Source organism: Micromys minutus (genome assembly GCF_963924665.1).
Source record: "Micromys minutus genome assembly, chromosome: 1".
NCBI lineage: Eukaryota > Metazoa > Chordata > Mammalia > Rodentia > Muridae > Micromys > Micromys minutus.
The window spans coordinates 163,000,644-163,015,004 of record NC_137969.1 but is presented as its reverse complement, the minus strand read 5'-3'; positions in this window follow the sequence as shown (position 1 = coordinate 163,015,004).

Below are 14,361 nucleotides of genomic sequence, written 5' to 3'. Positions count from 1 at the left end.
GTCTTTACACTTTATCCTTGATATCACAGAAATGAACAGCCATACCTGGCATCCAAAACCAAGTCCTCCTGGTTACATAGCAGTTATTGTTGCCCTATGAGCTACTTCTCCAGACCCTATATTGTTTTGTCTGATAGACTTTGAAAATCATCATCTACCCTTTGTACCACCATCATTGCTCTGTGAAGCAGTTGCATGTGTCTTGCTTTCCAAAATGAAGCAAAATGGTGATGAGTGGGTTTCCATACACAGGCTTTATAGTCGGGGACCACTGTTAGCTCATGAGCATTTCACTATCTTATATAAAGCCATAAGGGTTTGGTAAAAATATGATCCTTATCTGCTGACGAATATGTTTATGTTCAAAGGTTTTAACAAAAATAAATAAATAAATAAAACATAATGCTGCCATATAAAATAACAAATATATTAAAATTCCCCAGTAGAAATCTTACTCCTTGACATTATGTATGCCCTTGCAGTTTCTCTGTTAGCTTCACAAATTCAAAGACCCTTTTGTTGGTTAACAATGTATATACATAATTCAGCTCACTGCACTTCATGTAAAATTAAGCACAAAAGAGAAAAATTATTCAGAAGCATTTATTAAAAAATATTTCTCCCCAAGTTGTTTAGAATAATGCATTCCAGAACTAAAATTTTGTTGTCATGGTCACACCTGTTGTCTCTCTGTTCACAACGGAGCTTTGCATCACACAGCTCTGGAACCCTGATTTTAGGACGAAAAGATTGCCTTCAGAGAGAAATTGGTTTCCCATTTGCCAGTTTCCCAGGAGCTCTGATCACAAGCAAAAGTAACCCTTGGATGGCCTGAGAATAGTACCGATAAAGTCTGATGGTTCTGTTGCTAATAAGTTCCTAAAAACTGCCACTGTAGTGGGAGGGAGTTGTTGGCAAGTCAGTAGTCTCCTGTGGGGCTGAGGGCGTGCCCTGCTCAATGTCAGACTTTTCAGCTGAGTGGACAATCTGGCTTGGCAGCGGGATGCCGAGGGCAGAAACGCTGGGACACCAGAACACTCCTGGTCCTGTTGGTAACTTCATTTCCCAAACGTTCATAATTAAACAGCTCTTATTGAAGTAATCAGCATGAGCTCCTTAGCTTTGTTTTCGCAACCAGTATCGTGTTTATGGAACCAAATATTAGAGACTTTGATACTGAATACCTTCTCAGATGTGTTAACGTTGGCATGCTCTTGAGATTCTGAAGATGCGAAGCTGCCTCAGCACAGCCCCTGCTTCAACCTCCAGTCCATCGGCCCCCTACTTCCACAATCCCCCAAATCACAGAGCAGCCGTTCTCTTGTGAGACTCACAACTGTTCTCCCAGAAGTCCCAGGGAAGGGTGTGCAATAGAAACATGGTGAAATGTGAGCTCAAAGTGTCTGTCGGACCAGAAGTTTTCAAAGAAAACATTTCTTAAGTCTTATGTCCACTGCTGTTTCAGCAGGCCAATTAGAGTGGATGGGACTTGGGGGGAGCTGTCTCCATTCACTGCATCAGGAATAGCAAACAGGTCGTAAAGTAAATAAATGAGCCCAGAACTGGCATCCCAGAGGCCGCTAGCCAATGACCTCCTTCATTCTCTGGGCAGGATGGCCTGCACATTCTCTGGGACCAAGGGCTAACTTACAGGTTAATCAGATGAGACATTAGTTAGCAGCCTCCATTACTAGAAAGTAATTAATCAAGGAAAGTCTCCCAACACAAGAACAAATAAACAAGCAGGCAGCATAGATAGCCTCCCAATTTGGCTCTAGATAAGGTTGCCATCCAGGTGTCCTGCTGAGACAGAGGCCATCTACCTTGTTCAGTTCTCCCTTGGCAAACAGGCTGATATTTCTCACATTTGCCCAGAGAATGCAAAGGTAACTCTGAATGGGAAGAGGAAAGGCTCTGGAAAATGTAGTTGAAAGGAGTATCTAGTGGGGGTTTTATGGTGAGCCTTGCTCTATCCTTTACATTCATATTTATTGCAATCAAACTCTGTCTTCTGTCAACATGTCAAACAGGTCCTGTGCAGATTTTCAAACTCCTACTCATTCATAAACAAACCAGGGACTCTGATGGTATTCGTAGTGTCCAACACATCCATTCATTTAGCCCCTGGAGACTCCATCCAGCCTAAAAGTCTTAGTAAAAGCTATAAAGACTTCAGGTCTTCTGAAGTTACTGGCTGCTCCTTCAGTGTTGATTTGGGAGCAAGGAAGAGCAGAAAGGACAGGAAAGCACTACAGTTAATTCAAGTGGAAAGTATTTGCCATCAGACCATCTTGACCTGACCTAGCACATCAGAGTCATTTTTCTGCATTGCATCTTTCTCTTTCTTGGGGGATTAAAAAAAAAGTCAGCAGCTCTGCAAATGTGTGTAATATAAACATGGCTGTGTTAACTCAGCGTCAGAAAAAGCACACCCAAATGTAAGTCAGCACGAACACTCTCCATTCTGAGCACCAGCACAATGGTTTTAACCTAGTGACCTTCTCTTAAACAGCTCTACAGCAAATCATAATTAAATAAATACCACTTAATAGCAAAGATTTGTCTGAGTGCCAGATTATCCAGAGAGAGAAACAGAAGGTTGAATGAATCATTTAATCGTAATTATAAAATTTAGGTAGCTTCCAAAGAGTGTAATAAATTCAACCTCAAGTTAAATTTACAAAGAGCCACAAAAATGAATTAGAGGAATTCTGGGAAAAATCAGAAAGGCGATGGATAGGAACACATGGAAGAAAAGAAAACAGTAAAAATTGAAGTTGCTTGGTTCTGTTGTTATAAACTACAGTTTAGTGGGCTTCCTTTAGCCTGGGCTATTGGGAATGTCTGGCCTGAACTGACATCTATGCCAGAGAGCCCATGGAAAACAAAACCACATTTGTGACTAGGGGAAACTGCAGCCTGAGGGGCAGGAGAACTGAAGTCAATGCCTGACTCTGCCACTCTCTGGCGCATCAGGAAGGAATTAGCTAGAATTGACTCAGGGTGAGCTGTTATAGTTTGTAACTGATCCCGAATCACCAGGAAAGCACTTCTAGGACCCACTGACCAGTTCAGCTTTCTCCTAAGAGGCAGAATTGAATTGGCACCTTCTTCCTTTTGAGCTTCTCTTTTTTCTCTCTGGAAAGTCTCACTCTCTGTTTTGTTTGTTTTCTAAATTGTTTAATTTTGACATTTTTCGTGAGTCTGATTTTTTCCAAATTATGTGTCAGTATTTATATCTTTGAACAGATAACTTGGGGACATCTTTATGATTCCTAACAGAGTCCAGTCACACTCATATCTTGTGTGAGCCTCTAGATTCAGTGCTGTTCAAGGGAAGCTGAATATTACAAAACTGTTTCTTCTTAAGGTTTACAATGCCTCTAGTCTTTGCAGAAAAAGACTCATGTTCCTCTTTTCTAACTGTGCGTCACTGTTGAGGTATGAGAAGTATCCCACCCTGCTGAAAATATAATGTTCTTTATCTGGGACACAGATAACATTATGAGATGAATGAAAAGAAGCCCTACTTCCTACAAACATAACATTCAAAACTCACCTCCTATTGACTGTATCCATCATGGGAAATTCCCTGGCCTTTAGAAGGTCAAGTTTTGAGCTCTCTCCATTTTGTGCCCCAAGTACATACAATATACAACAACACAGTTCATGTGCATTGTTACATAGCCACTGAGCTGCTATTCCAAGCACTTAACTCTATTTAGATATAAATATATAAATAAAGTAAAGATAGTGAAGATATAATATAATATATCCAGGGAAATAATCATCCAACTAGATAATCGTAACAGAAGAAAGATGATTCCTTTATTTTACACCAGTTGGATATAGCCAAAAGTTAGTTTCTCTTTCCCCTAATCTATTCCAAGGAACTCCAGAAGAAGCATTCACCAAACCAAGACCAATAACTTTTTGAGAGCTGTACCAATGGTCATTCAAAGCATCCTCTGGAGCTCATTGACCTATGTCATTCTGATGTGCTCAGACTATGTTTAAAAGGCTCACAGCAGCCGAGTGTCCTCAACAGATTCAAATACTGTCAGTAGGCACCCCTTTTCTGACTAGGGGATTATAACTGAAAAGGTTCCAAGGAAATAAACATGTATAAAAATTTTAAAAAAACCTCTAAGTGAGCTAAGTACCTCAAGGAAAGGAACAGTATGACTTCCGTGCAGGACAGTTCCATACGATTGACAAAATGTGTTCTCTATTAATGGGATTTCCAAGATTTCTGCCATTCACAGCCTCACAAATCTTATTTTATTCCTGTGCTCATGTTTCCCACACTGTGCTCTACTGAGAAAAGCAGCATTTTGATGGATGTTTCATGGATTAAGCCCATTGCCATCTAGAAAGAGGAGGAAAACTTTCTGTAGATAACACAGACTAGATCTTTTATGACCCAAGATGGCAAAAATAAAGGTCAATGGATGTAAAAGGCAAGAGGAAAGTAAAACTTTCAGGTGGTTAAAATTTTTCTGCCAAGTATATGAACCTGATGATGAGTCACCCACCAGGAGTATACACTAGCCTCAGATATTGCAGAGATCTGCCTAGTCAGGCCTCAGTGGGAGAAGAAGTTCGTAATTCTTGAGAGACCTGTGGCTTGCGGTGGGGATTGGGAGGTAAGCACCTTTTCAAATGCAAGAGAGGAAGAATGGGATGAGAAACTGTGGGAGGAAAGACTAGAGGGGGGGGGGAGGAAAGAATGTAAATGAGTAAATTTATAGCATAATAAAGAATCTGATGATGAAAATTTTCTTTAAGAGCCATAGTTACATCTTCACTGGCTTCAACAAGCAGAGAGTCATTCTCTTCCGAATAGAGTAAGAATGCTTCAATCTTAAAATAGGAAGTAGTATGTGAGCAAAACTGAATGGCTGCCTTTGGTCTTGATAAAAGCCAATGAGGTGGCTGTCTTGGATCTTCCAGCTTCCATATAGGTAGCTTTGAATCCAAGTTGAGTCTGAAACTTCAAAATCTGCTCTTCTAAAGTCTTATTATAAAGCCATCCCAATATATAAGTTATTTCTTGTTAAGTGAAAATGTTTAAGAGATTCCTAGGGTCAAAAAATACCAAACATGATCATGTCCCTTTGCTCAGTAGATGTAGTAAAAGCAATTTGATTCCACAACATTCTGTACTTATTGAAAAGGAGACTAGGTTGTTGTCACTCTACATTCTGCACACAGAAGAAGAGGACTATATCCTAACCCTTCTAATTTGATGGATCCTTGTCATAAATTCAACCCAAGTAGTTAGACTTGGTGGCGGCTGACTCTGAGCAAAGGGGAAAGATCCACTTTATGAGAGCCAGAGGAGACAGCAGGCTGCCTAGCCTTCAGAAAAAAATAAGCTAGTAAATCAACAGCCAGTGCAATGTATGCAGAGAAGAGACAGCTCTACTTTCAGCGTGCCCCAGGAACACAGAGCAGAGATGAACATGGGCCATGGCGGAGATTGCTTTGGGTTCATTTGTAGCTAGGGGAACCTGGAGGCCCAGGCAACCAATGTACAGTAAAGTATAGTTACACAGCCTTCTCTTGATCCTTCTCTATGCCAAGAACTAAAAGAGTCACAATGCCAGATGTTGGAAATACAGGGGCACGAAAGTACATCACCACTAGTTTGTATAGACAGCTGAATTCTAGAATACTCATTCATATAGAATAGGCTTTTGAGAATTTTTAACAAGATACCATACACTAGACCTCTAAGACAATCAAATATCTATTCTTTTTGGTTTGGGTTTTTGTTGTTGTTGCTGCTCTTTTTCTTCTTCTTCTTCTTCTTCTTCTTCTTCTTCTTCTTCTTCTTCTTCTTCTTCTTCTTCTTCTTTTTCTTTATGGTGGTAGGGTTTTTTTGGGTTTTTTTTTGGTTGGTTGGTTGATTGTTCTTTTGTTTATTTGTTGTTTTGGGGGTTATTTGGTTTTTAGTGTTTTGAATGTGTCGTTGAGGGAGGTGAAAGTCCTAGCTCAAAGTCCTACAATGCTGGTTTATCAAATGGATCTCTTCTTGACTTATACATACTCACTACCTTACTGAGTATTCTCATGGTTAAGAAAAAGAACTAACTGGTATTTCTTATAAAACAGGATATAGACTCCAATGGGTTAAACTCTTATGACCTCAACCTTAATGACTTCATGGAAGCCTTAACTCCAAATATACCACATTGAAATTGAAGTTTCAGTTTTTGAATTGTTTAAAGCAAATTCATTTAGTCCACATTGTCAAAATTCCATAAAACCAATTCTACTAAGAATAGTTAAGTTGTATTACTGAATTTAATGAGGTCCCTATGGAGTGGCTAATCTGACAGAGTAACTTGAATATGAAGAAGAGTAATCAAGGGAAAATTACAGAGGAGGCAGTTAATCTTCACTCTGTGGAACACACAAGAGTTCATTTGAAGAAAGAACAGGAAAGATTAACAACACAGATGGCAACAAAGAGTCAAGGCTTAGAGCTTAAATACTCTCTCTGATCTCCATAGTGTAGGGACCAGAAACAAGCATTTTTACATCTTTATAAGTCCCTGTTTTCTTAGCTGTAAAGTAGAAATAACAGTCTGAGAGAGTTAATGGAAATGATCAAGCCAGTTCTTACAAAAGTACTCCAGAAACAGCCAACATAGATGTCTACTGGTCACACAAGTCCAATTTGGGAAGGGAAGATGACTCAATGAGGCTTGAGCACAGGGACAACAAGAAGAGACTGTGGATATAGATTAACCCTAAACTGACTATTTGTGGACATAATGCCAAGGTTGGACTTTGCTCACAGGACTTTTAAAAGCCCTTGGAATCCTTGAAGCACAGTGGCCTGAAGAAAACAACTGTTTAGGAATATCACTCCAGAATTTCCATGATGCATAAACTAGCATGAGAGTCAGAGATGAGAAATAAGGTTGAATGATCAAGATGGCATCCTGTAAACTATCAGTCACTTGAAACACTGAAACACTAAACAATGACTTGAAAGCTAAGCCCCTTTCTACTTCAAGAAAATATCAGATGGACACCCATCATAAGCGGGTTCCAACCTCATTCCATACAGAGGCCATATTTCTCCAGTCTTTTGCAAGCTTCTTTCCCAGTCTTTCCCAACACTCCTTCTAGACACACTTTTCTCCAGCCAGACTGATGTGCCTTTTTGGATAACAGAAACTTCAGCTTGTCCTTGCCTCATACCCCTTGCTTGCACTGGAAACTTTCTTACCTGGGTACAAGTCACTCCTTTCTCACTCACTAGTACTGTGTGACTTTATGACAAGTCGTGTAAATTTTTTAGTAATTTTACTTTCATGCCCATTCTATTGGCTTTACTTCATATACATATGATAAGGACTAATATAAGTATTGAGTTCTGGTATGTTTGATGTCACTTGCCTATATGACATCCAAGGCCCTTCCCTGGGTTTCATTCTCATAAGTCTATACCCAAACCACTAGCCTAAATGGGTTAACCCTTTCTAAGTTATTAGAAGCTCACCCCCGTTATAGTTATCTGGACACTTTATTTTATCCCATTACACAGTAATCACATCATACATTTTTTCATCTGTATATCATGTTATCATCAAGAATAAGAGACAATGTATATCTCTAAACTGGAAAATTGTCAGTTTGAGGCTATGAGGGTTGAATACCACAGTACCAACACCTTTTCAAACGATGTGCCATATGCACACTTCATTTTTTAGGTTTGGTTTTTTTTTTCCTGTCGATAAATAGTGTGTGATAACCAGTCCAGAAAAGGAAACAGATCCAAAGAAAGTATGCTAAAAGCATTCTAGTCAAATCTGATGGGTCCCAACCCAAAACATGAGCCAAGGCAACCAGAGTCTGTGGGAAGAATATAGTGAGAGCTTTCCTAACAGGGAAAAGAAAGAGATATAGAAAGTAAATATCTCCTCTGATTCAGGGTAGATGAAAGATACACAAGTATATATCTAGATTCCATAAAATATGGCTGAGTAGCCATCAAATTAGCCTAAAGCTTGCTTTATTATAGAAAAGAAATTTGGTACCACTACCTTTTAAAGGAATAAGGACACCAGGTTTAAAGAATAGCATAGCCAAGCTAACAGAATCATATGTACTTCCAGAAAGCCAAATGATGGTACCCATCGAGCCAGTGGGGAAAGCAGTAATAACTAGAGTCTTGGAAGTTCTTAATTACTGACAAGTGAGACTTACAGTTATTTCAAGTGTCACAGAAAGATTTAAATACCTCCTCATTTTTGTAAATGCTTTCTGAGACATATAAATGAAGAGAGAACACATGAAATTTAATCTTTAACAAAAATTGTTCTTTCCCTAGGTCTTGGCTAACTCCATTAACTCACAGTGACAGTGGATGCATTTTTATCTCAAAAGTTCTTTGTGGAACTTTCCAGATGTTAGGAATACAATCAAGGTTACATGAAGTCCCTTAATGTTACCTTGCCAAAACGTCATCAAAAAGTTCATGAAAGTTGGTTAAATCCTATTGGTCTAACTCACAAGTCCCACCTCTTTAAAGTTCATTTTTGAAGATCCATTTCAAGGGAGTGGGCTCTAAAATAAAGTACATGCTGATATAAAAATTAAAATTGCAAGGTGCTGTATATATATATACATATATATATATATATATATATATATATATATATATATACAACAATGATAATTAAAGAAGTGGTAATGAGTTTGGCCGAAAATAGAAGGGACATGGGATGATTTAAATAAAGTATCCCTAAATAAAATTCTTAAAAAAATAAAAATAAACTTTAAAATGTTCAAGGTCACAAGCTCAAGGTCCTTCTAGGATATATGAGTCCCTGTCTCAAAGCAGCAGTAAAGTATCTACTAGAACAGTTAGAAGTTAAGTGAGACATACTCTTTGGGTAAATGAAGTATCTTTTCTTTTTTACAGCTAAAATATTTTAGGGAAGACTTTAGCATACTCAAAGGCATTGTATTCACCATCTTAGATTGTTTATGATGCAAGATAAACAGACCCAAGGGCTCTTGTCTGCTATTACCAATTTTTATGTTCTATGATCTTGAACTAACCATGCCCCCAAATGTATTTACCATCTTTCCTTAAACTAACCATGATCACAGATGTACTTCTATGTAAACATAAGTAGCATCCCCAGATTAAATCCTAATGCTTCCTTTGTGTGAGGAGATATTAATGTCTGAATAACTTCTACACTGGTACAAGGAATAAATCTATTTCTATCCTTGCACAAAGGATTTCCATTTGAAGACTAAAAGAAGTCTGACAGAAAGCAACAGCAGGTATAATTCAACAAGTTTGAACATTTGGAAACTAAGGGAGATTCGAAAGAGAATATAAAATTAGAGGCAAAGGGTCCCAACAAAGGAAAAAGTTATAAGGGTCCAAAATAAACCAGTAATTAAAAAATACACTAAAAACCTATTTTTCACCTTTCTAAGCCGAATACCATATACCATACATGGATTATTATTTTATTTTCTGTCAAATCTTAATGAATTGGTATTAATATTAGTATTAATATTATTAATGAAACAAGATATGTGAGTCACAAAATGGTTAAATACTATGAGCTCCCTATTGTTTTTAAAACTCTTAAAATCCTTATGATAATACCCCAGTACTCTCCCTCTCCCTGCCCTCACATCATTTAAAGTAAGATGAGTAAACTCTGCTTCTTAAAACAGTAGTAAAACAAAACACTCTGGAGGTAAGGAATGTGCACAGAGTCGATGATACACAGAAGACTCTAATGTACATGGCCCAGATCAACCTTTCTATCCAAATTACCCCCATAGACCTCCCAGTTTTTGATAATTACTCTTCATTCTTCATTCACTCTTTAAGGCTTTGATGATTTGTGTTAAGCACAACCACATGCTGTTAAATATCATCTATTCATAGACAGCCGATAACCTTTGTGAACGCAGACATGTCCTGAAAATTTACAGAAATGGTCTCTCTGGCTTTTTCTTAAGGACAATATCTCACTCCTATACATAGAATTCTTCAGAGCCTTCCAAAAGCATAGGGCCCTTGGGGATAATCTGAGAACTACTGGCAAAGTAAATAAATCTCTGACCTGGTGGCAAGTACTTCCTTTTATTCCTTCCCTTACAAAAGTAAATTTCTCCAATCTCACTTCATAAGTATTCTTCAGTGAGTTCTGTGCTTTATTTATTCTCATTCAAGGCAGAAGGAAAGAGAGGGAGGGAGAGAAAGAAAATGAAGAGAGAGATAAAGAAAAGAGGAGAGGGGGGAAATGAGGGCAGGAAAAGTAAAAGAGAGAAGGAGGAAGGAAAGTGATGGGATAAAAAGGCAGAAAGGAAGATCACTTATACTTAAACTTTGTTCTCACTAACATTACTTTGTTTAATGAAAAGTTTGGCTTTAAGGCTGCTTAAGATTTGGGTACCACTGGCACCACTTTCCAAGCACCTGTTCAGACTTGGCACATACAGGTGGGAGCAACTTAAAGTCCAGTTATTCATTATTTTCTAGGTGGGGCCTCCAGATAGTTATCAGTCAAGAGTAGAACTAGTCTTCTTCCAAGTTAGAGTCCAGTTCTAGACTTCGCCTCAGGATATGCTTCAAATGTATCTAGTGCTTGCCTGGAGCAAGGAATCTTGATTTTAGAAAAGGAGAGATGAGAGAATTTGACAAGCTCACTATCTCCTGTATAGTACAATAGCTAGAAGGAAAACAAAGAAACTTCCAAATCCAAAAAGTCAAAGTTAGGCTCCAAAAAATGTAGTGTGAACAAAGAGATGGGAGTCAGCAAAGACGAGAATAGGGAAAAAATGACACAAACAAGAATGTCTAAACAGTGTTCTGAACATGCTTAGTGAATGAAATATATCTCTCTCCCTCCCTCCCTCTTCCTCCCTCCCTCCCTACCTCTCCCGCTCTCTCTCTCTCTCTCTCTCTCTCTCTCTCTCTCTCTCTCTCTCTCTCTCTCTCTCTCTCTCTCTCTCTCTCTCTCTCTGCTTTAGGGGTGTTTGTTTGTTTGTTGTTTTTATCACTTATGTTGTTTGGCAGAAGTTTCCAGCTAAGGGAAGCTTCCTTATGATGACTAGAATTCTTAGTGTCAAAAAGTACATTGAACTCTACTGAGGTAGAAAAGTTTTCAAAGGTCTTCCATACCTGTTCACCCTGGGCACCAAAATAAGAACTACTTATTAGGTGAGATGTGCCCCACCAGTGCAATACAAGTATGACTTGATATATGCAATCATTCACATTCTCGGCAGATTTGAATTCTTCTCTTTAAGGAGTTTATGCCTAATACAATAAACCTACTCCTAGCCATGGCTAGGAAACTCATAAGCAGTAGAAATGAATGTACTACTGTTGTTTTGCTAAATATTATTGCCAAACTGACAATATTCAAATTGTCAAACTGACAAATTTCAGGCCAATTTTTTTATGATTATTAAGACAAAAACACTCAATAAAATAAATACAAACTGAACCCAAGAATATATCAAAAATATCATCTATCATAATTAAATAGACTTCATCCTAAAGATGCAAGAATACTTCAATATGAAAAAAATCAGTGTATACCAGTATATAATCAAAGTGAAAGACGAAAACATAAACATCTCATTAGATGTTTTAAAACATATTGACAAAGTCCAACACCACTTTTTATTCATGATAAAAATCTTGGAAAGAACAGGGATACAAGGTACATACCAAAACATAATAAAGGAAATATACAGCAACCCTATAGCCAACATCAAATTAAATGAAGAGAAATTTAAAACAATTCCATTAAAACTGGGAGCAAGACAAGATGTCTATTCTCTCTGTATATATTTAATATAGTGCTTGAAGTTCTAGCGAGAACAAGACAACCGTAGGAGAGAAGGTGATACAATTGGAGAGAAAAGATCAAATAGACTATTTGCAGATGATATGATAATATGCATTGAGTGACTCCAAAAATTCTACCAGAGAACTTCTACAGCTGACAGACACCTTCAGCAAAGTGACTGAATGCAAAATTAACTAAAAAAAAATTCCTCCATTGCTGATGGGACTAAAAACTTGTATAGCCACCTTGGAAATCAATTTGGCAGTGTATCAGAAATCTATGAAACAACCCACCTCAAGACATAGTTCTACTACACCTTTGCATATACACAAAGGATTTTCCACACTAAAATAAGAACATTTGCTCAAATGTACTCATAGCAGCGTTATTTGTAATAGCCAGAAATGTGAAACAACCTAGATGTCCCTCAATCTAAGAATGATTAAAGAAAATGTGCTATTAATCAAGTTTTAAAACACTGACATCATTACATTTGAAGGTGAATAGATGGAATTAGAAAAGATCATGCTGAGTGAAGTGACCCAGACTCAGAATGACAGACATGGTACGTCCTCACGTATAAGTGGGAATTAGCCATTTCGTATGACATAGCCCTGCTGCAATCTCTTTTCCTCTACTGGCTTGTCTCTTCCAGCCTCAATAGGAAAGGATGCAGCTAATCTCACTCCAACTTGATGTGTCAAGGCTGGTTCATAAAGATGGGAGGCCACTCCTTTCTGAAGAGAGAGGGAGGAGGAGTAGATGGGGTGAACGGGAATCTTTGAGGAGAGAAGTGAGGGGAAACTTCAGTAAAGATGCAAAGGTAATTAATTAAAGGCATGAAATTTTGTCATTTATGTCAGACAAGCATTACATGATCTCACTGATAGAAGATAAGAGTTACCTCATTGAAGTAATGACAATGGTGGTTACTGTGGTTGAGGAGAGAGTGAAGAAAAGCTGATCACCTAGAAAATCTCTGACTTACAGAGAAGGAATAAGTTCTGGTATTTTGTTACATAGTAATGTGAATATAGCTAACAATACGCATGCTACGGGAAGAATATGAATGTAGTCATTATAAGGAGATAAGTTTTCTCTCCATTCCTTTCTTCTGCCTCTCTCTCTCTCTCTCTCTCTCTCTCTCTCTCTCTCTCTCTCTCTCTCTCTCTCTCTCTCTCTCTCTCTCTCTTCTTCTTCTTCTTCTTATTTTTCTTCTTATTATTTTTCTTATTATTATTATTATTTTTTTTTTCTTCTTCTTCTTCTTCTTCTTCTTCTTCTTCTTCTTCTTCTTCTTCTTCTTCTTCTTCTCTTCTCTTCTCTTCTCTTTCTTTCTGTCTCCTTTCACATACACCACACGCACACACACACACACACACACACACACACACAATGCAAATGAAGAATTTCTGGACTTACAAATCAGAGAAAATGAATGTTATATTTACCTTTCTGTCTGGTTTATTTTAATTTTCAGTAAATAAAGATAATGGAAAGTAGAGTGGAAATGTTCAAAATATTTAAAATATGTAAAAGAAGTCTATATGAAATACAACCCTATGCACAATGGATATGCATCAGTAAAAGAAGAAAAAAACTAAATTCACACAAAAATATATAAAGAAAAATCTACACCTAATTTTATCAACAAATTCTGTCAAATATATAATAAAAAATAACATGAATAGCCTACAAAGCAGAAATAAAAATAGGTGATAAATATGACAGTGTTAAGGTCTGAATTTGAAATATCCAGACTAGTGTTTAAATGCTAGTCTTCTATCTGATGGCACCTGAGAGGTACTTAGTAGTATTTAGGTGGCAGATATGTGACAGAAGTCTCTTGTTAGTGATGTGGTCCTTTGATGGCAATTGCCCAGCTCATACATCGAGCCACTTTCTGCTCCGCAGCCCACTAACCTGTGAACAGCCACTACCACACAACCCCTTTGCCTTAGATTGGGCACTCTGCCAGCCTTTCTTGCTCACATGTACTGAGAACCTCAAACCAGAAACCTAAGCAAGCTTTTGCTCCTTTGAATTGTTTCCTCCTTGTTGTATTCACAACAACACAAAGTAACTAAAACATCCAGTTACCCTGGGTTGATTGTTACCCAACCCTATGTATACATGCATCAACCAATCAATCACATTACACCACAAAAATACCCTGACCAAAAAAATAATAATAATAAGTTTCTTTCTGAATGGAAAAGATACACTAACCAAAAAGAGAGACCAAAAAAAAAAAAAAAAAAAAAAAAAAATGAAAAGACCGTTCTATTGCTAAGGAAGCTACACAAAAGAAGCTACAATCTGAGTCTGGCAAGCTCAAGAAAAAGACATGAGTGCATTGTGTACTACCTGTAAGACCATGACCCAATTGCTTACAACCTCTAAGTCTAGGGGTTCTCGTTTCTAAAACCGGGATTATGCAACATAAGGACAAAGACTACTTTAGTTAAATAAGCTATCTTGTTTGTACTTTAATAGAACTTAAAATTTTTAA